The sequence below is a fragment of the Choloepus didactylus genome, chromosome 14, assembly GCF_015220235.1.
Source record: "Choloepus didactylus isolate mChoDid1 chromosome 14, mChoDid1.pri, whole genome shotgun sequence".
NCBI lineage: Eukaryota > Metazoa > Chordata > Mammalia > Pilosa > Megalonychidae > Choloepus > Choloepus didactylus.
Window position 1 is genome coordinate 11195024 of NC_051320.1, and position 26902 is coordinate 11221925.

Here is a 26902-nt window from a genome sequence, read left to right on the forward strand (position 1 = left end):
GCTGAAGACAGATTGCGTCAAACCTTTGATGTGTCAGGTGACCAACCACTTAAGGGGCATTGCAAAGGACTGGCTCTATTCTGCAAGCTCCTTGACGACTCCCTGGGATGGTCAAGAAAGCTGGAGCAGCAAAACTTGGAGAAGGGGTGTCGGGGACTTGATGGAAATGGTGGAGGCATCTTGGAAGAAATGCCGTGCATGGCCGCGCCGGCACCGAGAACCGTGTGGCTGTGGAAACATGTGGGTGACAGTGACCGAGTCGGCAAGTGACAGTGGAGCATGGGACTCTGCATCGAGAAACTTCTAGAAATGGCCTAACTGATTTTTGTTATATTTTTCTTCCCATGTGTGCGTAAGAGTGGCATGATAAAAATCTGTATTTAAATATATCTAAGGATTTTTTTTTATAAAATAAAATAAAAATTTGAAGTGGTAAGAGAGCCTCATGTCACAGTTTAATTGGCAGTATTTTTTTCTTTCTTAGTGGTTCATAAAACAAGTGCACATTACAATTGATGACGTTTAGATTTGTGGAAATATGGCGTTCGCTTAATTTCACAGGAAACCAAGGCACAGAGAGGTGAAGCCATTTGCCCAAGGTCACACAGCGAGGATGGGAACCAAACAGGCTGACTTTCAGGGCCAGGACCTGGCAACCATGGTGTGTGCAATTACCTGTTTGTGGGTTCTGTGCTGTGATTTTGCCTGGGGTCCCCCTGCCCCATCTGCCTTTATTCCCACCTGTTTTCAGAGCCCCGTGCTTTAGGCTTCCCAGATAGTCTGAGAAATTCAGTTCACGTCTCTGCTTAAATTGCCAGGGTTGGTCTCTGGTGTTGGCGATAACACCAGGTGGGTGATCACCGGGGGGGAGGATGTCTACGTTTCACCAGAAGGAACTGGGTCCCCGATGGGAGTTTTCAGATGTGAAGAATGAATGAGCACGTGGGCCTTGGGTGGCCCCATGGTCTCCTCTTTCTTCTTTACTCAAGCTGTGCAGTCTGGGCAATACCATCGGGCCTTCTGTGTCCACCCCTCTCCCCCTGAAGCCCACCTATGCCCTTTCTCTCATCCACTGATGCCACAACCCCAACCAAGCAAGCGCTGCTGGGCAGCTGCAGAAGCTTGTGCCCAGACAATACCCAAAGGGTTTTCTTTGTACTAGTTTAGACACTGGTAAGTTCACTATGCATACGTATTTGCTTAATATCTGCCTTCCCCATTATACCAAGTTCTAGGAGAGCAGGGATCTGGGCACAAAGTGAGCGTGCAGAAATGAATTTATTGACATGAACTTTCAGAACTGAGACCTTCCAAGACACTGCAGTTATACACAGCTATTTCACAAATGAAGAGGCAGGTGGGTTCTGGGGACGTGAGGGCCTGGTTCTCTGCTGCGGGAGGGAGTGGCTCTCAGCACTGGGGCCCAGTCTGTCCCCCAGCCCCCAGTTCCCAGTCTGTCCTCCCAGCCGGGAGTCTGTCCGGGTCCCATTGTATATATCCTTCCTGAATATTCTATAGGGAAGAAGTCAGTGCCATTTCATATCACCAAACAAATGTGTTCGTGAATGCTAATTTGCAGTGGTTTGGTCATGGGTTAGGAGACTGCCTCAGAGGAAGCTAAACAATGGGTGAAAGTCAAAGTTGAACCCAGGCGTCCAGGGAAATAGTGAGAAATAAGAAAAAGGGACAGCAGCTGTCAGGGTCGGGGTTATTGAATAGATGGGCACCGAGAAAACGAAGAAATCTTTTAAGATTTAAACCTCCGTTTGGATGGGGAGGGACCCTGAAATTATGTCACATGTAGTACTCATTATTTTCCTTTTTGAGACCCTGCCCCTAGACCTAGTAGCCTTGGGCAGATGCCCTTCCTTGCTCCCAGGGATGTCCCCACTGTGATGCCTTGGGTGAGCAGAGGTGAGAACTTGGGTGAGCAGAGGTGAGAACAAGGCACCGAACTTTATGCCTGGAAAGGAGCCACTGCCAAGTCCCCGGATGGAGAAGTGGAAGTGGTATCCAAGACAAACAGTGTTTCGGCACGGAAGAGATGTAACAGGTGCTAGCATTTTGCTGCAGTAGCCTACTTGTAACCCCACCTCCCATAAACAGGTAGAAATAATGATGAAGATGGCTGAAGCTCCCCCCCCCCCTTGCCCTGGGAAACCTGTAGGGGAGGCTTGGTTGATGCAGCCCCATGGAGGTGCAGACCTGTCCCGAGGATGCACACGACCTTCTTCTTGACCCTTATTGGAGACAGGGCCCCGCGGGACTTTGGGGGGACAGGAACAGCCCTGCAAGGACAGTTGCAACTCATCCCTGCTGCTCTCGCCTTCCTACAGAAAGCCTGGAAAGAACAACACCAGGTCTCTGCAGCGCCATATTGATTTCCATAAATGGCACTTTATTCTGGCTTAGAAAGACACAAGCCATAAGGTACTATTTTACACAAAGGAAAGGGGCTTGTAGCTACCTGTCCGGGCAAATCATATAAATGGGAAACACTAGTGAAGGGAAACAAGTAAAAGGTAATGAATGAGGCCAGAACTACCAGCTGGGTAGAATGGGACAGCCATGTTTGTAGGTTAGAGTCCTTGCTAAGAATATGGATTGTTTGAAAAGATACCCTAAAGGCTTGAAGCTCACACCCAGCCTTTGCTGGCCCCATCTTCTATAATGCTAGCAAACCAGTTGCCCCATCCTAGTGTTTCTTATTTGCAAATTACAACACTAGCAGCTTCTAAGAATAAGATTTCGTGGGTGAGACACCACTATACAATCAAGACACGTGAGAAGTTAAGGAGCGGACAGAGATATTTTAAAGGCAGAATAGGAAATCTCACAGAAGCTTGCTGACAGTGCTGCCTTCCCATTGGAGGTAGAGGGCTGGGTAAGTTCCGGAAGCATCTGCGGACTGCACCGTCTCGGGGCTGGCCTCTCCCCTCCCTGACACCCTCTCCGACTGTTGATCTCCTAGCAGTCCTGGCTTCTCTCTTTAGGAAAGGTTGGAGAGCTAAAGGCTCATGGAAGATGGAGACAGACATTCCCCTGCTGTCCCTGCCTCCCGTAGCCACGTGGCAGAGAAGCGTTATCACAGTTCTGTGCCAGGCAGCAAAGCTGGCTCCACTCCTGAGCACCCGGGAAGGTGCCTCAACGTGCTCCAGGACCCAACAGATAATTTTTTTTTTTTCCCGGAAGCCACTCAGACCTCCTCTTCTCTGTCCCACCCTCCCCAAAGAAAGAGAACCCTGCACCTCCCGCTCATGGCTTCCAGTGCTCTACACGTTTGGAGAACATTCTCTAGTAACAAACCACAGAAATGATCCCTGAAAGGACAGTCTTCTGATAGATAATCTTTTGACAGCCTCCAGCCCTCACTCAGAAACTGCTGACTGGCTTGCCTGTTTGCTTGATAAAATCCATGTGTTTTCCTTTAAAACCCTTTTTAGGTAAGCTTTTTCTTCATTTTTATTTTTCTCATCATGATGATAGTAACATACCCAGAACACATAGACGAGTTCCCTTTAAAAAAAGTTCATCTGTACAAATGGCTCTCTTTCTCTCCCTGGCGATTTGGTGTCAGGATGACAAGTGGCTGGTGGGTGTGGGGACGGTCGGAAGTCTCCTGCATGGCAGCACTGAGAATGTTTATTGTAGAAAGGGAACTTTTGCCCTGTGAAGTCACCTCCTCCGAGTCACCAGCAGCTTTCTGATATTCTATCACAGGAAATTCCTGGTGGTCCACAAAAGCCGTCTTCTGAGTGCAGCTGCAGAGAGAGAGAAAATAATTGCTGAGTTATACTGCACGATCTGGAGGTCCACAGTCCGGGATTGGGGTGGCCCAGCACCTGTGCTGTGTGAAATGCAAACTGCGAGGCACTTTGAACAATGTCGAGATAATCTAAAGAGTTAACACTAAGGGATCGTTCATCTTAATGCATCCAATGCCAAGGTAAAAAGGTACTTAGAGGCTGTCTTTTGTACCCAGCAAGTTATAGGGACTGACTACCTCTTTACATAATGTTCGATGTTAATGATCAACACCGAAACATGAAAGTATGGGTAAGACAACAGCATGTGTGAAGTATCTGATTTTGAATGAAAACTGTCTTACATTGATGATTTTGACTCAAAATGTGAACATGCCCCCAAATACATAACAGAGATTTTCCTTCCCATCTCGACCCATTGTGGGATACAGGCCGAATCCCTTATTTCTCTGGGTCCCAATTCCTTATTGGTAAATGAGGGTCCAGAACTGTCGATTAAAATTGCATGTCAATAGGGGAGATGCACTAATATTTAAGGGTCCTTCCAGATGTAAAGTCTGTGGCTCTAAGCTTTGCATGTCCCGGCCGAGGGAGTTGCAAGCCTCACTTGTCTCCTGTCCCCCGTCAGGACCTATGCACAGTTGCTAAGTATTAAAATTATATTAATGATCTTGAATCCCCCAAATGCTGTAAACATGTTGACCACAATTAGAATTGTAAACAAGCCAAGGAAGCATGTTTTTGTAGCAAGTGATAACTAGACATCACGCAGGGAAATGCTATGGACTGACATCATGCCTGCCAGAGGGGCATGCCCTTGATCAACCAGACCTCTAGGGCACAAAAACCCACGCCACTCTGGGGAGTGACAGGTGTAGACAGGCTGACACGGGTGACTCTGACTCCCGGCTCCACTGACTGCTGTGCTGAGTTGGGAGGGTCACCATCACCTTCCGCTGAGCTCCCACCAGCGCCACCTGCTGACAGCTCTGGACCCTCCACTGATGCCTTGTTGCACCTACTCCTGAGAAGGCTTGTTAAAGGTCAGTGGGCTTTAGAGCCCACCCTCAGGCCGGTGGACTTCAGAGACTCTAGAGTCCTCTACCTTTCAATGTGTTGTATGCCCTTGACCTGGCTGTTGAGTGTTGATTGTGTTGGCAGCTTGCAATGAAGCAAGCAAATAAATTGCGTTGAGCATCCAAACTATTGTTGTGCTGATTGTGCTTTTGAGTCATGCTGAACTGACTTTTGATTTGTGCTGAATTTGCTTTTTGTTTGTTACCACAAGTGCATTTACATGACAACAGTCTGCTGCTGCATCACATTTGTCAAGACAACGCCCAGGACATAGATGTCTTTTTTCTGGAATACCCACGGCTTTAACTTGGTAGTACAGAATTAGAACACCAGACTGAAAGAACTGTACCACTTGATTCAGAGATTCTCTTCTCTAAAATAATTGCAACCCTTCATTTTGAAGTGCTGTTTGTAGGCTCTTTGAAGGCTACGTTCATAGCTCTCTTTTTCAGGAGTCCAAGTAAAAAGTCCAGGCTTTGCATGAAATCTTTACTGTTTTCTACAGTTTTTTTTTTTTTTTTTTTTTTTTTTTTTTTTTTTGCTGACGTCAATGTACCATGTTGAATTGGACCAATTGAGTGGGTCCACCTTGGAGTCAAAATTCTCGTTTGATGTTTTTCAACTGCTGTAATAGAATTGGCCTGCAGAACACTCAAAAGGCCCCCTTATTCTCTCTGCAATAAGATGGAAAGCCAAGGAGTAGCCTAAATTTACAGGGCCAAGGAAGTGATGAAGCCGGGGAGGAGTGATTCAATAGTCTTTGTGGCCTTCATTTGGCAGCTTGCATTTTCTAGCCATACAACTGGCGGCAGCTACACACCTCCCACCAGCCACAACAATTCATGGAAATTAATAAATGCATTTATTGGGAGAGGTCATGGGTAAAACAGGAAAATCAGTCCCCCAGCTTCCCAGACAAATACTCTGGGATCAAGCTTCAATAGAAACCAGCAGCCTCCTTCTCAGCACTAAGTATTTATAGCAAACAGAAGTGGTTCAAGTTCTTAGGTAGTTCAGCGAGGTTAAGTATGGTTCTCCTATTTGTTTAGTTAACAAATGTATTTGGAGGAGGTCTGTCTCACAAAATACCAAGTATTACAAATTCTGGAATGTAAAATGATTGAATTAATGAGCTCAAGATTCCTTTGCTCAGACTGTGGTCACAGAGATACATAAGGACTTTTGCTTAGAAGTGACATGTAATTCAATGAGGGAAAGAATAATCTTTTCAATAAATGGTACTGGAACGACTGGATATCCACATGCAAAAGAATGAACTTGAACCTCCTTCTTATACCATACACAGAAATTAACTCAATATAGACCATAAACTTAGAGGTAAGAACTAAAACTGATCAATTCTTAGAAGAAAACATAGATCTCTATGACCCTGGATCAGTCAATGGATTCTTAGATATGGCACCAAAAGCCAAAGCAATCAAAGAAAAAAGAAATAAATTAGATTACACCAAAATTTAAAACTTCTGTCCTGCAAATGATTAAAAAGAGTGAGAAAGTGAAAAGACAATCCACAAACTGGGAAAAAATATTTGCAAATCACATTTGATAAGAGACCAGTATCCAGAAAATATAAAGACCTCTAACAACAGTTAAAAGACAGCTAATCTGTCTTAAAACAGGCAGAAGGTTTGAACAGTCATTTCTCCAAAGAAGATATACAAATGGACCACAAGCACATTGAAAGAATCTCAGTATCAGTGGTCATTAGGGAAATGCAAATCAAAATCACAATGAGACACCACATCATACTCACTGGGATAGCTATAATCAAAAAGACAAGTGCTGGTAAGGATGTAGAGAAATAGGAATTCTGATACATTGGTGGTGGGAATGTAAAATGGTGCAGCTTCTTTGGAAAACACTTTGGCAGTTCCCCAAAAGTTTACAATTCCACTCCTAGGTATTATCCAAGAGAAGCAAAAATATATGTCCGCACAAAAACTTGCACATGAATGTTCATAGCAGTATTCTTCATAATAGCCCCAAAGTGGAAAAACCCAAATGTTCTTCAACTGATGAGTGGATAAACAAAATGTAGTAAGTACATGCAATGGAATATTATTGAGTCATGAAAAGTAATGAAGTACAGATGCATGCTACAACATGGATGAACCTTGAAAAAATTATGGTAATTGAAAGAAGCCAGTCACAAAAGACTACATATGGTATGATTCCATTTATAAGAAATGTCTTCAATAGGCAAATTATAGATAGAGAAAATAAATTAATGGTTGCCTGGGGTGGGGACAGGAGAATGACTGATGGAATGGAGGTTTCTCTTTAGAGTGATGTGAATATCCTCAACCAAGATCAGGATGATGGTTACATGACTGTGAATATAATAAAACCAGTGAATTGTGCACATCAAATAGGTACATTTCATGAAATGTGGATTATATCTCAATAAATATTTTAAAATGATTGGCATGTAAGTAGAACAGTCATAGGACATTATGATATTGGAGGAAGGGAGAAGAAGAATAGGAAGAATGTTGTAGAAATGTCACTGTAGCTGCACTTCTAGCACTGCTACACCCCTGCTACCCCTTTCTCCTGGCTCACCAGATCTGGGTATGAGGCAGCTAAAGGGAAGCCTTCCTGAGCTGAGTGAAGGAGAGAGAACTGTGTTTCCCTATCCTTTCCTCCAAGCTGTCTATTTGAGTCCCCTAGACAGAAAAGAGGTCAAAAGAAATCCCACAGGCTGTTTTTGGTTTCCCAGAAAAGAAAAAGATGATACAACAAATTGAAAACACTTAATATACATACTAGTAGGCCTTTCTCTCAGGAGCCTGAAAGATGATTTAGGTCTGCATGAATTTTTAAAAAAAATTATAAATATTTATATATTACAAGTCAATAGTATGTATTGTTCTCTGTCTAGTTCTTTCCCTTTTTTACATTTAAAATATTTTTATATGTTGAATAAGCATCAACATTTTTGCTATTCTGAAATCTTGATCACTAAAATGTGATTCTTTCTTCTTGTTAATATGATTTATTGAATCATGTGAACCTTTCTGTTAACCATAGCTGGTTATGGTGGCCGTGAAAATGCATCTCAGTATTTTACTTACAGAGAGCATAGTTTGACACAGCCCCAGTGGCTGTGCTCTGAGATCTATTAGTAAATTCATGCACAGACCTCACAGCCCATGGGCAGGGATTTGAAGGCCTGTTCCTGGGAGATGTGGATCCCCTCTGACAGGTACTTTGGTTCTAGGGCTCCAGGCAGCCTTGCTGAAACTTTTTCAGAACTGCAGTGCAGTCTGCAATCCTCCAGCGTTTGGACCCTCCTAGCCTTGCAGAGAGGAAGACCACATGGCATGGGGCACTGCCCTCCACTGCCCCTGGCCGATTGGCCTTGACCCTTCTCAGGGCTATTGGTGGTGCCTCACTTCTGTGGACCTTTTCAGATTATGATGTTATTATTCTAATCTGATCAACCAACCCCTGCCTCTCCATTGTGGCCTGTGAAGCTGATCTGTGCCACGGGCTTGGCTTTCTGGACCATTTGCATTCTGACAATGGTGAACATTTTAATTGCAAAAAACAAAAACAAAAAAAAACAAAAAAAAAAACACTCAACAGTGGCCTGGTGGAGCATTTGATGGAACTCCTGTGCTCCCTACCATTCGCAGGTTTCCTGTTTTGCCAAGTGTTGAAACAGCATTCTTGAAAATTGACTGAAAAAGATTTCTGACCCTGTTCCCTCAACTCTTCCTGGTATCCCACATTAGCGAGGCAGTTTGGTCAATGAATACGGCTCTCTTTAGAAAGTAAGTATCTCCTCTTGGCTTCTTCCTGGGTAATGATCAAGACAAAAAAGGTGGGAATGTTCATCAAGAACTGTGAAGAGTCTGAATTTTACCCCACTTGCAAGCCACCCAGTTAGTCTGCTATAGTTTCACAGATGCTGGCAAAAGACCTGAGACTCCCGGGTCAGAGACAAAAGACTTCACTACTCAAGGCAATAGCAGCAGGCAGAGGTTTAGCATTTTGCACCAGTTCCCCGAGCCCCAGTTCACACTGAGTGATGTGACCTGGGACAGGCGATGCCCTCATACTCACTAGGAAAGAAACCCCAAGTTTAGGGAACCCAAATCTTTGTGTGTGTGTGTGTGTGCTTTTTTTTTTTTTTAATTTATTAAGATTTATTCACACACCATACAATCGTCCAAAATATACAATTGATCACATTACCATCATATAGTTGTTCATTCATCACCGTGATCTATTTTTTTAACATTTTCCTCATACCAGAAAAAGTGATAATAAGAATAAAATAATAATAGTGAAAAAGGAACACCCAAATTGTACCCCCCCCATCCCACCCTATTTTTTATTTAGTTTTTGTCCCCATTTTTCTACTCATACATCCATACACTGGATAAACGGAGTGTGATCCACAAGGTTTCCAAAATCACACTGTTACCCCTTATAAGCTACATTGTTATACAATCGTCTTCAAGAATCAAGGCTGCTGGTTGGAGTTTGATAGTTTCAGGTATTTACTTCTAGCTATTCCAGTACATTAAAAACCTAAAAAGTGTTATCTATACCCAAATCTTTTATAATGGGCAATAAGCCTGCCTGATCTTTGCTCCAGAGGGAAACATTATCTTTATTATGCTAGACAGTTAACAAAGCTGTCCTTTGCTCTGGAGGGAGACTGTTTTTACATTCCAGGGATATTTGCTATACAAGCATTGTGGAAAAGATAATCTAGAACAAAGGGAGTGCCTTTACTCATGAGATGTGCAGAAATGCGAGGCACTCATGGGGAATTGTCTCCCAATATTTGGGTAGACCTGTTTTGAGAATTTTGGATTCTGCCCTCACTCTAGCTGGGCATGATGGTTCTTTTTTCCCGTAATGACAGTTCCAGGCTGGCCTGGTTGTATACCCTCTGGAAGGCAGCCCAGCTAAACTGGGTCCTAAGGGATTCAAACTTAATTCTGGTTCAGTCACATGAATTTTCTTGTTGGATTAACCAGATCCTATATTGACTGCATGACTGAATACACTGCTTGCCCATTCTTCTTACGTAGCCCACACGGGCCAACATGGGGGACATAATTATACCCTGAACATTTTATAAAAATGCTCTTGTCCCTCTTGTACTTGACCCTTCCAAGGAAAGGTCTTGGTATGATAAGTAGGGCATAATTGGACAAAAGGTGAAGTTATAGCTACTGGGATGGGATGCATCAATTTTGTGGTGATGGAGGTAGGGCAATGACCTCAGCACCCGAAAAGGGAGCATCTTCTACTCAGGAAGAATGGGAGAGAGAGCGTCATTAATGATCTTGCCTTTCAGAACTATCTCTGGGGCCTTCTTCATAAAGGAAAATGCCCTAGTGCAGCTCTCTTAAACTTAAAGCAAGCACCTTAAGCTTAACTGACTGCTGGGTCTGCCATCCCCTGCCAGATGACACTGACCATGATTCGATCACCGTTCCCTTTATCCTTACTGAGAAATCTACTGGAAACTGCAGAGGAGGGCCCCAGCTTCTGTACCTCCCATGCAAAGCACCACTGGATATCTTCCCCACCTCATTCCCATAGCCATCCCTCCATCATTCTATGGGGCGAATGGATGCTACCCAGAGGTCGGAACATACAAACAAGATGGGTGACTGTCCTTCAGACTGTCCCTCCAACAACAAGGATAAGATTCAATTATTCAAACTGAAGTGGGAACCTTGGGCCTACCAGGAGGCCTTGTTGGAAGCACTGTCTATCCCTTCCCACCACTGATGTAGGTCCCATTTGTATAGTCCACTTCTTCTGGGAGTCCCAAGTGCACCCTTGGGACTGTACTTCTTACCTGGAAGCCAGGTGTTAAGTTGCCTTTCTTCTGAAAATATGGGGACTTGTACTCTAGAGATGATCAGAAGAGACCCTCAAGTGCTTTAGGAGACATGACCAGTGATCATGTAGCCCTCAGATCTCTTCAAAAGAAGGCTTCTCTTGGTTATTCAGGGGAGCATCTGTGCCGGTTTGAATGTATTATGTCCCCCCAATGCCATTATCTTTGGTGTAATCTTGTGTGGGCAGACCTATCAGTGTTAATTAGATTGTAATTCTTTGAGTGTTTCCATGGAGATGTGCCCCACCCAACTGTGGGTGATGACTCTGACTGGATAATTTCCATGGAGGTGTTGGTCCACCCATTCAGGGTCGGTCTGAATTAAATTACTGGAGCACTATATAAGATCAGACAGAAGGAACAAGCTGCTACAGCCAAGAGGGACACTTTGAAGAATGCACAGGGGCTGCAGGTGAGAGACAGTTTGAAGACAGCCGTTCAAAGCAGACTCTTGCTCCGGAGAAGCTAAGAGAGGACAAATAACCCAAGTGCAACTAAGAGTGACATTTTTGAGGAACTGCAGCCTAGAGAAGAATGTCCTGGGAGAAAGCCATTCTGAAGCCAGAACTTTGGAGTAGATGCCAGCCACGTGCCTTCCCAGCTAATGGAGGTTTTCTGGACACCATTGTCCATCCTCCAGTGAAGTTACCTGATTGCTGATGTGTTACCTTGAACACTTTATGGCCTTAAGACTGTAACTGTGTAATCAAATAAACCCCTTTTTATAGAAGCCAATCCATTTCTGGTGTTTTGCATTCTGGCAGCATTAGCAAACTAGAATAGCATCCCAGAAAGATAACTGGCTCATTATTTATGTGCACCCTGGAGGAAGTTTTCCTTATGATGGGGCTCATCCAATTAGAAAAGGAAGCATGACATTTGTCGTGCCCTTAGCTGAAGTGATTGATGGTAAAACCTTGATCTTGGAAGCCCTGTGAACTCATGGCCAGGTTGTTATGTATGAGAGAATTGCCCTAGACTTCCTCCTTCTGTACCTGGAGCCATGCCTTGGGCCAAGTTAAAATATCAATATAGAAAATTAAGAAGGAAGTCATTCGTTTTTCTAAGGCAGATCCTGATGGTTAATGGGATTTGTTCAGTCAGTGGGAGCTAGGGGAGGGCATGGTTGTGGTAATGCTACAGGTTGGCCTCATCCTGCTGTTTGGAATCCTTAATTAAATGCCATATAAGACAAATTGAATGTATTTAGTCCTAGCTTCTGTGGGTTAGATAAATCAGAGTAGATGACAGAATGCATACTCATGGGAAAATTTGTGAAAAACCAAGAAGATGTAGGTATGCAGGGGTGGATATTGTGGGGAGATAATTCTCCATAGGTCTGTTGAGTTTTTGCAAATCTGGCCAGCAGAAGAACTAGTTTCCCTTTCTTCCAGGCTAACTTTTCAAAGATGTTTGTGGAGCAAACAGGCTGGGAAATAGAGTGTCTCCCTCTAGTGCAAAGGGCAGGCATGCTTACTGCCCATTACAGAAGATTTAGGTTTCCTGAGCTCAGGATCCCTCTTCTGCACTGTGTAAGCAGACAGTCATCTGGACCACCTGCATCCTTCCTGTGGGATTTAGGGGCAAGAGGAACTGATCCCAGTATGTTGATGCTCGTGCAGCTTGCTGGGCTGTGAATAATAGAGTTCTTTGTTTCTGACCCAGGAGTCTCATGTCTTCTGCCAGCATCTGTGAAACTCTGGCAGGTGCACTTGTGAGCTTGCAAGTAGGGTAAAATCTCAGACCCTTCACAGTTTTTGTGTTAGCATGGATAATATATGCACATTAAGTACTCCATAAATCTTGGACTAGAAAGAGGTAAAGAAAGAAGAACTAATGCATGTACAAGGGTTTCTTCTCTCATAATCTTTTATAAATTCAAAACTCCCAACCGGTATTGAGTTTCCCACACATTTCCCTTAAGTTTTCCAAAGTAGCAGAGGGTTTTTTACCTTCTAACACCACCTGATCACCTATGTTTGTTTGTATCACCTACCTCCATCTTTCTATGTTTCTCTTTATTTTTCATCTCCTTTATTTATCTTCATCTGAACAGACTCAGTGGTGATCAGTGATTGCAGGGAGATTTTATTTTTTTGGGTTAGACTAGCATTAGTAATAAAAGATGATGACAGTGGATGTATGGATGGATGAGTACAAAAATGAGGACAAAAACTAAATGAAAAATAGTGTGGGATGGGGGAAATGATTTGGGTGTTCCTTTTTACTTTTATTTTTTATTCTTATTCTTATTCTTATTCTTATTCTTTCTGGTGTAAGGAAAATGTTCAAAAATAGATTGGGGTGATGAATGCACAACTATACAGTGGTGCTATGAACAGTTGATTGTACACCATGGATGAGTGTATGGTATGTGAATGTATCTCAATAAAACCGAATTTAATTATTTAAAAAAAAGACGATGACACTGGGACCCTAGATAATATTGCAGAGATGGAACTACTTGTGTAGTTTTGGACACCTGGAACTAGATAATGAACTACAGCTGACCAGGAAGGGTGCAGACAGGATCTATGATAAAGACTGAAGGAAGCACAAAAGAACTTTCTCTCAGGGCATTTTTATATGTTAGCTATGTCTATCGACAAAGAAAACCTCTATCAAGAGATAAAAGCAGAAATTAGAGGGAAATAACGGAGTTTCTGAGAGATGGTATAGTGCAGTGTTTTGAAGTCAGAAAAATCTGACTTCAAAGTCACGAAAAGCTCTGCACTTGTGAGAATTTCAACCTTCAGTAAATTACTTAGTCTCTGTAAACCTCTTTTCTCCTCCTTAAAAGGAGGATAATTATGATATACCTGATTTAAAGTTATTGTATCAATGGTAAGTTGTATGTTAAGCACTTAACACTGAGCCTCAATAAACATTAGTTACCGTAAGTCGTAAGTCGGTGGCACAGGAGAAAGAGTTAGCTTTCAAATCTAACAGACCTGTCCTCAAATCTCAGATCTCTTGCTATCTACTTGTGTGACTGAGGGAAGTTGTTTGAGCCTCAGATTCCTTATTTTAAAAATAGAAATAATGACACATTCATTCTTTCATACGACATATTTATCTATGCCTGTTCTCTGCCAGGCATTCTTCTAGAAGATGGAATACAAGTGACCAAAATAGAAAAAGAGAAAAAATCCACACCCTCATGGAGCTTATATTCAAGTGGTATGAAAACTGAATCAAAAATAATTCTTTAGCTAAAAGGAAATACCTGAAACTCTTGAACTGTAATCCAGTAGACTTGATTCTTGATGAAATTGTATAACTATGTAGCTTGTATCGTGTGATTGTAAAAACTGTTGTGACTGACAATTCCTTTATCCAGTGTATGGGCAGATGACTAATAAAGACAAAAATAAATGAATAATAAGGGGATCGGGATAAGGAGAACGGGATGTTTTGGGTGTTCTTTTTTATTTTCATTTTTCTTTTTTTTGGAGTAAAGAATATATTCTAAAATTGATTGTGGTGATGAATGCACAACTATATGATGATACTGTGAGCCATTGATTGTGTACTTTGGATGGATTATATGGTGTGTGAACATATTCCAATAAAATTGCATTAAAAAAGAATCAAAAAAATTCTTGATTCATGCACTAAATAATATTAGGACACAGCATATTTTCCTCTCCATAAGTTAAACATTCTTTCCTGTCCCTGTGCTAAACAATCTTGGGGCAAAGCATACTTTTTGGTTGCTTTGCTAAAGCAAAAGTAAAAATTAGCAAAAATAACATAGTCACTTGCTCCAGAAAATTCCAGCTTGTGGAAATTAAGACTGTAAACCGACTAAACAAGGGTTTATTTATCAAGACAAGCAATTTAATTATCAAGGCCTTCAATACCCTTGCCTTGGTGTGCCAGTTGTCCAATTCCAACCAATTCCCTGCCTCGCAAGATCAGCCCTAAATGCTTAGCCCAGTCTCTAAACCCAGATAAATACCCTGTTTTGTGTCCCCATTTTGACAGATTACTAGGATTTTGGGTAGGAGGTCTTATCCCTGCCTGCAGTAAATTAATCAACTTAGCTTTGCTTGATCAACTGGTTTTTCTGGTGGTTGTTTGGGTAGCTGGCAGTCAATGGGGAACAGAAACAACAAACAAGATAACTGAGTTATAAAGTTGTTATCAAGCGATGAGGTGAGAAAGCTAACAGAGAATCTGCTTTGCAGGGCAGATTCTTTGATCTAATCGACTTTGCGCTGAGTCAGGACAAGAAGCCATCGGAAGGTTTGGCCTGATCACGTTTATGATTTAACAAGATGATTCTGGCATTCAGAATTAAGAAATGATTAAAAAGTGACAAAAGTAGACCTGTTAGGAGGCTCAAACTTCCTAACCGGTAGGAAAGGAAATGGTACTAAGTGGTTGGATTCTCTGTCTCTTTTGATGGTGAGGCCAACAGAATTGTTGATGGATTAGAGGGTGGTGTGAGAGAAAAAGCACACGGAACTTACAGGATGCCAAGAGCTTTCAATGCTGTGTGAATTAGCAGCATGTTGGACGTGCTCCTCAGCACCTCTGAGGATTGGTGTGTTCTGCCTCTGCCTGGAACCCCTTGTTTCTCTACCCTTGCTACCTGGTAAACTGCTATGCCACTTTCCCTGGAAGCCTTTCCTGGTGCCGTGGGACAAGGTCAGATGTCCTTCTATGTGCCTCCATCGTTGATCGTCCAGTCCCCTTGGCATGCTCCCAAGCACTTGGAGCTCCAGTGTGGTGCTTTGTCACTGCCCCCTCATTTGTTTCTGTCCCTCTGCAGACCACCATTTCCATGAAGGCAGGGTCTGATCCATCTCGTTCCTTGTAGAACAGTCTGTTCCCAGCACAGGGGGTGCAGCACAGCTGGCGTTCAGCCCAAACTTGGGGATAATTATCAACAGGGAAGAAAGGGAGTTCCTTTATGTCAAGCATGGAGTTTGGGGTTCACTCACAAGGACTCTGCTTGTACTGCAAAGTCAGAGAGAAATGGCTCTCAACCATGGCCCGTTGTAGACAAGATGGTGAATAGCCAAAACCTCAAGGGATTTTTTTTTGGCATTCATTTTGATTTTTAAAAAAACATTTCATTACAATGTTTCTTATCTTGATTACTGAGGTTTTTGGTGTCCCCTTAAAATTGCACCCTTGGTGAGTGGCTTACCAGCCTGTCCCTAGCCCGTGCTCTGCTGGAGGAATAAGGTGATAAGGAAGGTGCTGTGAGCTGTGGGTTTCAGGCATGCCATGTCTCTAAGGTTACATGAGGGAGTTTTGTTTTTTTTTTTTAATTCAATTTTATTGAGATATATTCACATACCATGCAGTCACACAAAGTATAAATTCAATTGTTCACAGTACCATTATATAGTTGTGAGTTCATTACCAAAATTAATTTTTGAACATTTTCATTACTGCACACACAAAAATAATAAGAATAAGAATTAAAATGAAAAAGAACAATTAAAGTGAAAGAGAATAATTAAAGTAAAAAAGAACACTTAGGTGCCTTTTTTTTTCTTTTGTCACCATTTTTCTACTCATCCATCCATACACTGGACAAAGGGAAGTGTGGTCCATATGGCTTTCCCAATCACATTGTCACCCCTCATAAGCTACATTTTTATACAATTGTCTTCAAGATTCATGGGTTCTGGGTTGTAGTTTGATAGTTTCCGATATTTACTGCTAGCTATTCCAATTCATTAGAACCTAAAAAGGGTTGTCTATATTGTGCATACGAGTGCCCACCAGAGTGACCTCTCGGCTCCTTTTGGAATCTCTCTGCCACTGAAGCTTATTTCATTTCCTTTCACATCCTCATTTTGGTCAAGATGTTCTCCATCCCGTGATGCTGGGTCTAGATTCCTTCCCAGGAGTCATATTCCACGTTGCCAGGGAGATTCACTCCCCTGGGTGTCTGATCCCACGTAGGGGGGAGGGCAGTGATTTCACCTTTCAAGTTGGCTTAGCTAGAGAGACAGGGCCACATCTGAGCAACAAAGAGGCATTCGGGAGGAGGCTCTTAGGCACAATTATAGGGAGGCCTAGCCTCTCCTTTGCAGAACAGTCTTCCCAAGGGCAAGTCCCGTGGTAGAGGGCTCAGCCCATCAAACCCCCAGTCCCCTATGTCTGTGAGCACCTTAGCAACCATAGAGGTGGGGAAGCCCAACACCCCTGCATTCTCCACCAGCTCCCATGAGGGAGTTTTGAAGAGAAAATCTTAGAGGCTCCAAAGAGGTGCCCAGCTTCATTTCAGATCATGCTGCCCAAGATGGCGGCATGGAACACAAAGCTTGTTGCTCTAGAAAACCAGTGGCTCAGCGTGTGGGTTTTGGCTCTCCCTCTATCTAGCTGGGTGATCTCAGGCAAATTACTTACCCTCTCTGAATCTCAGCTTCCCCGTCTCCAAATTACTTAATGTTTCTTATCTCACAGGGAGATGGAGAAGATAAACTGAGATACATGTGAAAGCCTTGAACACCATCTCAGTAAATGTTAGGTCCCCTTCCCTTTTGGTACTGTAATTACAAAAAGGAAGGTGGGCACAGGTAGGTAGTTGGAGGCTAGACAGCAGCTTTACACAGAGCCTGCCGGTTGTTTTTCTGAATTACAATGGCTGCACGACCTTATCCCACACAATATGGGAGCTTCAAACAGACCCTGGGCGGGAGTCCCAGGTCCCACAGATATCCTTGGGTCAACCAGGAGCCTCTCCCTGGCTGTTGGGCAGGAGGGAAAACTGCTGAGTCATGGATTTGCTTCCCTCTGATTCTGGGCTTTTCTTATCATGTCCTTCAGGAAACATTCGCACACCCAGCTATTAATAATGATGATGAAATCCGGGGTGGAGGTGAGGGTCACCTGCTCGGCTAACCTACACTGCTATCTCTCCAGGAAGGAAGGGATCTATCTGAAGGCAGAGTAAGATATGAATGTACAATATGCTGAGAATCCCTCAACTTCACACGACAGGGCAACCCAAGCCTTCCGAAAGGTCAGCGTCGAGCAGGGGTGTGGATGTTGTCGTTGGCAGATTTTCTCAACCAATTCCAAAATCCCTTAGCAGGCAAAGAGTTGAAATAAAGCGACAGTACCTGGGGCCCTACAAAGAGTGAGGTGATGGACACCATCCATGATGGGAAGAAGCATTTGTTTAAATTAGTAGAGGACTTTATCTTCACCCCCAAAATAGATGAAATGTTTTTTTCTGGAGACGTGCTCTAATGCTTTATCCCTCCTGATGAATGCTCATTCTTTCCTTTTTTTTTTTTAATTCATAATTATTGAGATATGGTTACATACCATTAAATTATTCATGGTGTACAATCAACTGTTCACAGTGCAATCATACAGTTGTGCATTCATCACCCCAATCAATTTTTGAACATACTCCTTACACGAGAAAGAAGAAAAATAAGAATAAAAAATAAAAGTAAAAATAACACCCAAATCACCCCTCCATCTCACCCTATTTTTCATTTAGTTTTTGTCCTCATTTTTCTACTCATCCATCCACATACTGGATAAAGGGAGTGTGAGCCACATGGTTTTCACAATCACACTGTCACCCCTTGTAAGCTACATAGCTATATTCTTCAAGAATCACGGCCACTGGGTTGCAGTTTGATAGTTTCAGGTATTTACTTCTATCTATCCCAATACACCAAAACGTAAAAAGTGTTATCCATACAGTGTGTAAGATTGTCCACCAGAGTGACCTCTTGAGCATTCTGTCTTGCACTCTTTCTTCTATTCCTTCCACATCTGCTCGATCAAACTAACCCATGTTGATGAGCAGGATAGTTCAGAGATGATAACTTCTGTTTGGTGCCTAGAACCTTCTGGAATTGTTTGTTACCAGTATCAATTACAAGATAGAATTTGATTCTATTTTTTCTCCAAGCATGTGAAGGATAGTTATTGCCATGCTCCTCAACGAATGGGCTATCTTAGGCAATCGCCTGTATTATTGGACTCAGAAGCTCGTTCTTATACCCACGACCTGGGAGTGGAAAACTTCACTCAGGTGTTGGAATATATATTATTCTCCCTTTGCCCAACAAATGCAGACCAAACTGGACTTAATGGATAAGTTCAACTATTTTTGATCCCGACCCCTTATCGAAATCGTTTGTGAGAAGTTTTCACAACAGAATTAAACTTCCGGCATTTAAATCAGGTTGATGATTAACCCAAGGAACCCAGGAAGAATTCCTGTTGCAACCTGTTACTACAAATAGAAGAGTGAAGGCTTTGCAGCTTATAAAGCAATGGGCTTGGGTAAGTCACTCAACATCTAGACTGGCACTGATCAGCACAAGAGCCGCTAGCCACGTGTGGTTCTTTCAATTTAAACACACATTAAAGTTAAATAAAATTTAAAGTTTCAGTTCCTCAATCACAAGAGTCACACATCAAGAGCTCAATAGCTACATGAGGCTGGCGGCATTTTATTGATCAGCACAGACAGAACATTCCTGTCATCACAGATTGCTCTCTTAGGGAGTGCTGGTCTACCAGCTCAGTTTCATCATCTGATATCAGATGAGGTCTCGCTATGAAGTGCTTTGTAAATTGCAAAGTGCAACACAAAACTTGTCTTTAGTCTTGACTTGCAATTTGGATGGATGCAGAGTGGATTCCAGGCTTCCTAAAGAAAAGCTTTATTAAATAATCTGACTCTTTTTTAAAAAATGCAATTTTATTGAGATATGTTCACATACCATAGAAACCATCTGATGTATACAATCACCAGCTCACTGTATCATCACATAGTTATACATACGTCCCCATGATCAGATTTAGAATTCTGACTCTTTTTGGTGTATATTCCTGATGGGTTTTCTGGATCAGCCTTCTTCCTCCCATTGCAATCATGAGTCCCAAGAATCCACATTTCCTAGGAAGACAGAGAATAAAGTTCTTGTCCACTCTCACTCCCAGACTCTCAAACCTCCTTCAACATGCAGCCTGCTCTCCCTGACCCGACTCTCAGGGTCAGGGAGACCCTCAGGCCCTCCTTCCACCCCACCTCTCTCAGTCTCAGGTTCTGAAGTAGCGAGTACCAGCGAGAGGGCAGGAAAGCTGTCCCCTGCCCCACTGCGCTACACAGATCCTGGGCACACAGACTGGGACAGAGAAGCATCGGCGGGCATGCTCCTACAGGCTTGTTTTGGAAATTATGCAATAACATTGTATTTTAGAAAGAGCAGGGGCTTTGATATGAAATACATGGAGGCTGGCCCTTGCCTCCATCACTTCTTAGCTACGCAACTTTTGGCTTCCTGGAAGCCAAGTTTTTGTTTTGTTTTCTTTAACTGTGTAAATGGGGGATAATAATATCCACTTTGCTGGACTGTGGAAAGAAGTCAGTGAGGTAAGGGGTCTACAGTGCTTAGCACATGCCCAGCACACAGGCAGGTGACATCATAAACCAAAGTATTGTTTACCCAAGAGCTGCCCCACTTCTTGGGGGAGAGAGATTTTTCTGCCTCTTTCTCTTGTAAAGCAATGGAAGGGCCTCAGACATTTTGTTGTCCAGATCTGTCTAAACATCTGTGGGATGGAGCTAATCTTCAAGTAAATGTGCCACAACAACACACACGCTGCTGTAAATACTTTTGCTTATCCCCTTTCTTTTCTTTGCTGACAGAATCCGGGTTTCATTTAGGGGGCTGGTGTCTAAGGACTCCCTCCCTGGGTTGGTTCAAGTTATCAGGTTAGTTTTATTCGCTGTGCCAGTGACTGGTTTAGGATCCATCATGCGATATGATTCTGACAAATGAGACATAAGAGGAAGTGGAGGGGAGGGAGACTGTTCCAAGGAAGATTTCCTGCCATAAAGCCGGGAACACTGGACCCCTTTGTTTCCCTCAGTGTTGCTGTATCCCTGTGTAAGGAGTTGAACCGCACCCTCTTGTGTCCATGAGGGGACAAGTTTGAGGACCCAGGATGGCCGAGGGGAAAGATGGAAACAAACTTGGTCATGATGATGTCCTTGAGCTGTTCTATTAATCAGTCTTGAATCATCCTGTTTCTAGACTTCTTAGAGAGATAAATCAATTTTGTTGTTTAAATCAAACTAAAAGTAGGATTTAAAAAAAATTATTTGCTGCCGACAGTATCCTAAACGCTATATCTTGGAGACAGAATCATGTCTTTTGAACAAAAGACATGTTCAAATCTTTATCCTCACACCTGTGGGTGTGAACCCATTTGTAAATAGGACCCTTTGAAGATGCTGTTAGTTAAGGTGTGGTCAAATTGAATCCGAATGGGTCTTAAGCCATGTGACTGGAGGTCTTATAGAGAGAAAATTCAGATGTAGTCAGAGAAAATCACAGGAAGAAGTCAGAAGTCAGAAAAAGCCAGAGATGAGAGAGTTTACCACGTGCTGGAGGATGGCCATTGGTAAAACTCTACCAACCCTGGGGGAAATCATGGCTTTGCCAACATCTCAACTTTGGGCATCTAACCTCCAAAATTGTAAGACAATAAATACTTGTTTAAGCCAACCCTACCTTGGTATTTGTCATAGCAGCTTTGGCAAACTAAGGCAATTTATAATATGAATAACCAATACGTTGCATTTCAGTTACTTGTATGTGTGTCTTACATTCCCAGTCAATTCTATGCGCTTCTTGGATGGTGTGCCTTATGTTTCATTCTTGTACAATCTCATAACACCCAGGTTGGCAAGTAGTTTTAAAATGAATGAGGAAGTGAAACACGGCCACCAAAATTACAAGCTACTTCAAGCAGACCCTCCTCGGCAGGGTAATAAGATGGAAGGTTGGTGGTAAGAGAAGGCCTGAAGATTATCAACATTTTGGAAGTGTCCATCTTTTCCTGTGTTTCCTATTTCTAAATATGGTACATCATCCTTCTAGGAACTCAGACTTAGAAATGTGATACTAAGCTGGACTCTTTCTGCATTGTTTATCCTTCATATCCAAAGACTTGTCAAGTTCGGGCCATATTACTTTGGCTTTTTAACTTACTCAGAATAATCAGGTTCTGGGGGAAAACTGGTTTATGCTGCCTAAGCAAATGCAATTGGTCTGAGATGGAAAGACAATTTAATTATTTCCAGTGGGAACCATATCTTTTCAGGAGGGAAGCCTACTAAGGAAGCTAAATTAAGATCAAAAGCTGCTTGGTGGACAGAAGAGAACATACAGAGGAAGGTGCCACAGAAATTGGGCCAACACCCCCAACCCTCGAGAGGCCCATATCCGGGTCTGGGCCATTTCTGGCCTCCTCACTGCTGAAGACCCCCCAGTCCCCTCCTCCCGGCCACACTCTTGTCCTGGGTGTTCCTTAGCCCCTCTGATTACGACAATGTGAAGATATTAAGAACCCGTGGTGGGCAACAGGCTTACTTTTCAGTTATTGATTATCAATTATTAATTTCTGATTATCTCAGTGAGAATTATAACACTTCTCACAATGTTCAATGTCAGGAAATGCCCTGCTTTCTTCTGACCCACAGAACAGGATCTCCTTCCCCTGATTTTTAACATTCCACCTCTGCCTCCCATTCCTCCTTCTCCAAATAGTCCACTGGGCAATTATGGTGGGACTAACAGAGAAAAATTCAGGAAAGAATGCTTGATAGAGAAAAAATGGAAAAGAAGACAGAGAATGGCCTGTTTGAGGCTGAAAAGAATTAACCATAAACGATGAGACAAAAAAAGTTTACTTATGAGAAGGAAATAAAAATGGCCCATGAATTAGAAAAAAAAAAAAATAGAGATGAACCAAAATGAAGACAATTGCTAAATAAAGAACATTCTACCATGTCAATGGTTGAATGTTTGACATCTTACGAGCAAATATTTATAGACATTTTACTACTTGCTAAGCATTTTACATGTATTAATTCATTTAATCTTTACAGCAAAACCTATGAGATATGGAAAACAGAGGAAAAAGTTAAACACCATGGAATTAGGCAATGAAGCAAATCCAACAAAATAATGGTGTAATTAAAAAAGGGGCACTGTTATACAATGAAAGTGGCTTAAGAGATACAAAAATCACATGCAGTATTTGGATCTCATTTGCATTCCAACTTGAATAAAACAACTGTAAATACACATCTTTGAAATCATCAGGAAAATTGGCTATGACTGGATATTCGAAGCTATTAAAGAATTATTGTTATTGTTAGGTGTGATGATGGCATGGTGGTTATGTTTAAAAATGCATATGCTAATTAATCAGAGATGGGTGAAACAGCATGATGCATGGGATTTGGTTGAAAGGAATTCAGAAAAAAAATGTTTGGGACTAGGAGATGGTGTTTGGGATGGTGCTTCATTGTACTATTCCTTGTACTTTTAAAAATCTATGAGGTTCTATTGTTTCTGCTATTTTACAGATGAGGAAACAGAATCCAAGAGGTCAGCACGTGCCCGGGAAGAGCCTATCGTGATAGCAGCTGGTCTAGCTCCAGAATGTAATTCCCAATAGGTATTTAAAAATAGTAATACTTACCGGGAAAGTGATACATTTTCTGTATATTCTACACTGATCCTACGAGCTAGAGTAGAGTAGAAGCATCTGCATTTCAGCCCTGGAAGCAGAGGCCTGTAGAAGTGTCTTGTCTTAAAATCACATAACTCCCCCTGGGGAGCTGGGGGAAAATGCAGAGGTGTTGGGCTTCCTCACCTGGATGGTTGCTGATGTTCTCACAAACATTGAGGACTGGCGGGTTGATGTATCGAGCCCTCTATGATCAGAATTGACATTAAGAAGCCTGTAACTGCAAAGGAGAAGCTAGGCCTGCTTATAATTGTGCCTGTGTCTCGCCCTGAATCCCTCTTTGTTGCTCAGATGTGGCCCTCTCTCTCTCTCTAACTAAGCCACCTTGGTAGGTGATCTCACTACCCTCCCCCCTACATAGGACCTGACTCCTGGGGGTGTAAATCTCCCTGGCAATGCAGGTTATGACTCCTGGGGATGAATCTGGACCTGGCATCGTGGCATTGAGAATATCTTCTTGACCAAAATGGGGATGCGAAATGAAACGAAATAAAGCTTCAGTGGCTGAGAGATTTCAAATGGAGTCGAGAGGTCACTCTGGTGGACATTCTTACACACTATATAGATAACACTTTTTAGGTTTTAATGTACTGAATATCTAGAAATAAATACCTAAAACTACCAAGCCCCAACCCAGTGGTCTTGATTCTTGAAGAAGATTGTGTGACAATATATCTTACAAGGGGTGACAGTGTGATTGTGAAAACCTTGTGGATTGCACTCCTTTATCCAGTGTATGGATGGATGAGTAGAAAAATGGGGGCAAAAAACTAAAGGAAAAATAGGGTGGGGGGGGCGATATGGGCGTTCTTTTTTCACTGTTTTTTTTTATTCTTATCATCCCTTTTCCTGGAACAAGGAAAATGTTAAAAAAATAGATTGGGGTGATCAGTGAACAACTATATGATGGTAATGTGATCAATTGATTGCATATTTTGGATGATTGTATGGTGTGTGAATAAATCTTAATAAAAAAAAAATCACATAACTACTGAATGCTCCAACCAAGACTGAACCCAGGTTTCTTCACGTCCAGTCAGACGGAAACGCCAAACCACTTGGCCAAGGGCTTCCATGTGTAAGAGGAAGGGTTTGGGGCCAGGGCAACTGGATTGGGGTCCCCTGTGGATGGCTTCCCCTTGGTCAGCTCACTTCCCCTCTGTAGGGTGGACAGATGGGTCACAGCTGCTGTGACAACCTCTCTGGGTGCTGGAAAGAGCAAATGAAATGATATATAGGAAAAGAAATTGATTAATTGTAAAAAAACCAAACCAAACAAAAAAAACCTCACCCATGCAAACCTTTTCTATGTGAGCTGTATTGTTGATGTGTTGGCGTGAAGAGGAAAATGGGATTCTCTTATGGTGATTGAAGAGACTGGAGTATCTGAAGTTTTTTATTTTTTTTATTTTTTTTTATATTTTAAAACCTTCAGAAGAGGCAGGTTTGGAGGCAAAATGGGGTATGGGGATGGGGGGCTCTTAATTATCAGATTCACACTCATGTAATTTCCAGGCAGGAGATTTGGCGTTGCTGAACTTTCCCCTGGCAGTTGGGTCTCGATGCAAACTTTTAGCCCCAACTTCTCAGAAGCAGCCAGTGTTATCCATGAGCCCCCGTCCATCCAGTTCAAGTTCAGGGTGATAAATCTCGCCTCCAAGGGTGCTCACAAAGGTGGGTGTGGCCGGCCGATAGCAGGCACGATTAAGTGCTTTCCTGTGTCAAATATAGCCCGAATATACCGCAAACAGGCAGGCGAGTTTTATACAAACTGATCTGGCGGCTATCAGCTACGCTGACATTTTATACCAATACTTAAAATAAATCTAGAAACAGGAAAGAAAGTACAGAATTATTGTTTTAAGGGGCCTGTGAGAGCTTATCTTCAAAGTGGCAGAGGTTCCATTGTGTTCAGAGAAACGGCTCACTCCACTGGCAAAAAGGTTAGTTGCGGGGACCCCCCACCCCCAAACCGGCCTCAGGGTACAGCGCTTACCCCGGCAAGGGGCTCCCCCCCCCCCATTTTCAGCCTCTGGCTACTCACCTGAAAGCACCAAACACACTTGAAGAAGCAATTTAGAATTTCTCCTTAAAACAAACAAAACTGCCTTGCTTTCCCCTGTTGAAGTTCATAAGGAAGGCCCGAAGGCATTTTCTCTTTTAAAATGTTGATCTTCACCTCCATGTGCCGTATCTCTGTGTGTGTATGTTTCACAGCCATAAAGCAAAAGGAAACTTGTTTCTTTTTGGAATGAGAGTTCAAGGGAGAAGTGCTCCAAGAAATAGAAAACTAACGTGGTTTTTTTTTTTTTTTCCAAATTCAGTTTTTTTAATTAAATTCAGTTTTATTGAGATATATTCACACACCATACAATCATCCGTGGTGTACAATCAGCTGTTATACCATCATATAGTTGTGCATTCATCACCCCAATCTATTTTTGTACATTTTCCTTATACCAGAAAAAGTAAAAATAAGAATAAAAAAAAAAGTAAAAAAGAATACCTAAATCATCCTCCTCCACCTTATTTTTCATTTAGGTTTTGTCCCTATTTTTCTACTCATCCATCCACACACTGGATAAAGGGAGTGTGATCCACAAGATTTTCACAATCACACCGTCACCTCTTGTAAGCTACATTGCTCTATAATCGTCTTCAAGAGTCAAGGCGACTGGGTTGCAGTTTGACAGTTTCAGCTATTTCCTTCTAGCTATTCCAATATATTAAAACCTAAAAAGGGTTATCTATATAGTGTGTAAGAATGTCCACCAGAGTGACCTCTCAACTCCATTGGGAATTTCTCAGCCACTGAGACTTTATTTTGTTTCATCTCACATCCCCCTTTTAATCAAGAAGATGTTCTCAAACCCGTGATGCCAGGTCCAGATTCATCCCCGGGAGTCATATCCTATGTTTCCAGGGAGATTTACACCCCTGGGAATTAGATCCCACGTAGGGAGGAGAGCAGGAAGTTCAACTGTGGAGTTGGCTTAATTAGAGAGAGAGAGAGAGGGCCACATCTGAGCAACAAAGAGGCACTCAGGGGGAGACTCTTAGGTACAATTATAATCAGGTTTAGCCTCTCCTTTGCAGTAACAAGTTTCATGAGGTCAAGTCCCGAGATAGAGGGCTCAGTACATCAAACTGCCAGTCCTTAATGAGAAACCTAATGTTTTATGTTGGGGACAATTAAGGTAGCATATATAATATTCACCTTCAGCGATACCGGTAACATGCAACATGGCCGCCAGGGCTGATGCAAGAACAGCCTAAGCTATAATTAGCCTTCTTCAAGGAAGTAAGGGTAGTTCGCGCCAAAAGCTCTAACCGTACTTCTGCCGCCCGCCCTGGCAACAGCAGCCACCAATCCTAGACCGCCACCCACCTTTGCAGCCACCAATCCTAGGCCGCCACCCGTTTTTACTAGCCACTCCCTCTACCTTAGAGCATATATACCCTGCCTCTTCAATAAAATTTTGCAGCTTGATCGGAAACCTGTCTTGCTGTCATTCTTCGTGTCTCTTGTCCCATACCATTCTTCCTTCGCAGGACTTGGAGCCTCCGTTGATCGTCCCGCGGGCCGGGACAGTTTTAAAAGAGGACATGGAAATCATTTAGCTTCTCCAGG

The 26902-nt window shown here is 42.6% G+C and overlaps 1 pseudogene; it reads right to left on the minus strand.

Annotated features, from left to right (window-relative positions):
• Window positions 1-3191: 3191 nt before the first annotated feature.
• LOC119509678 lies at window positions 3192-3336 on the minus strand (annotated as a pseudogene).
• Between the last annotated feature and the right edge of the window lie 23566 nt (window positions 3337-26902).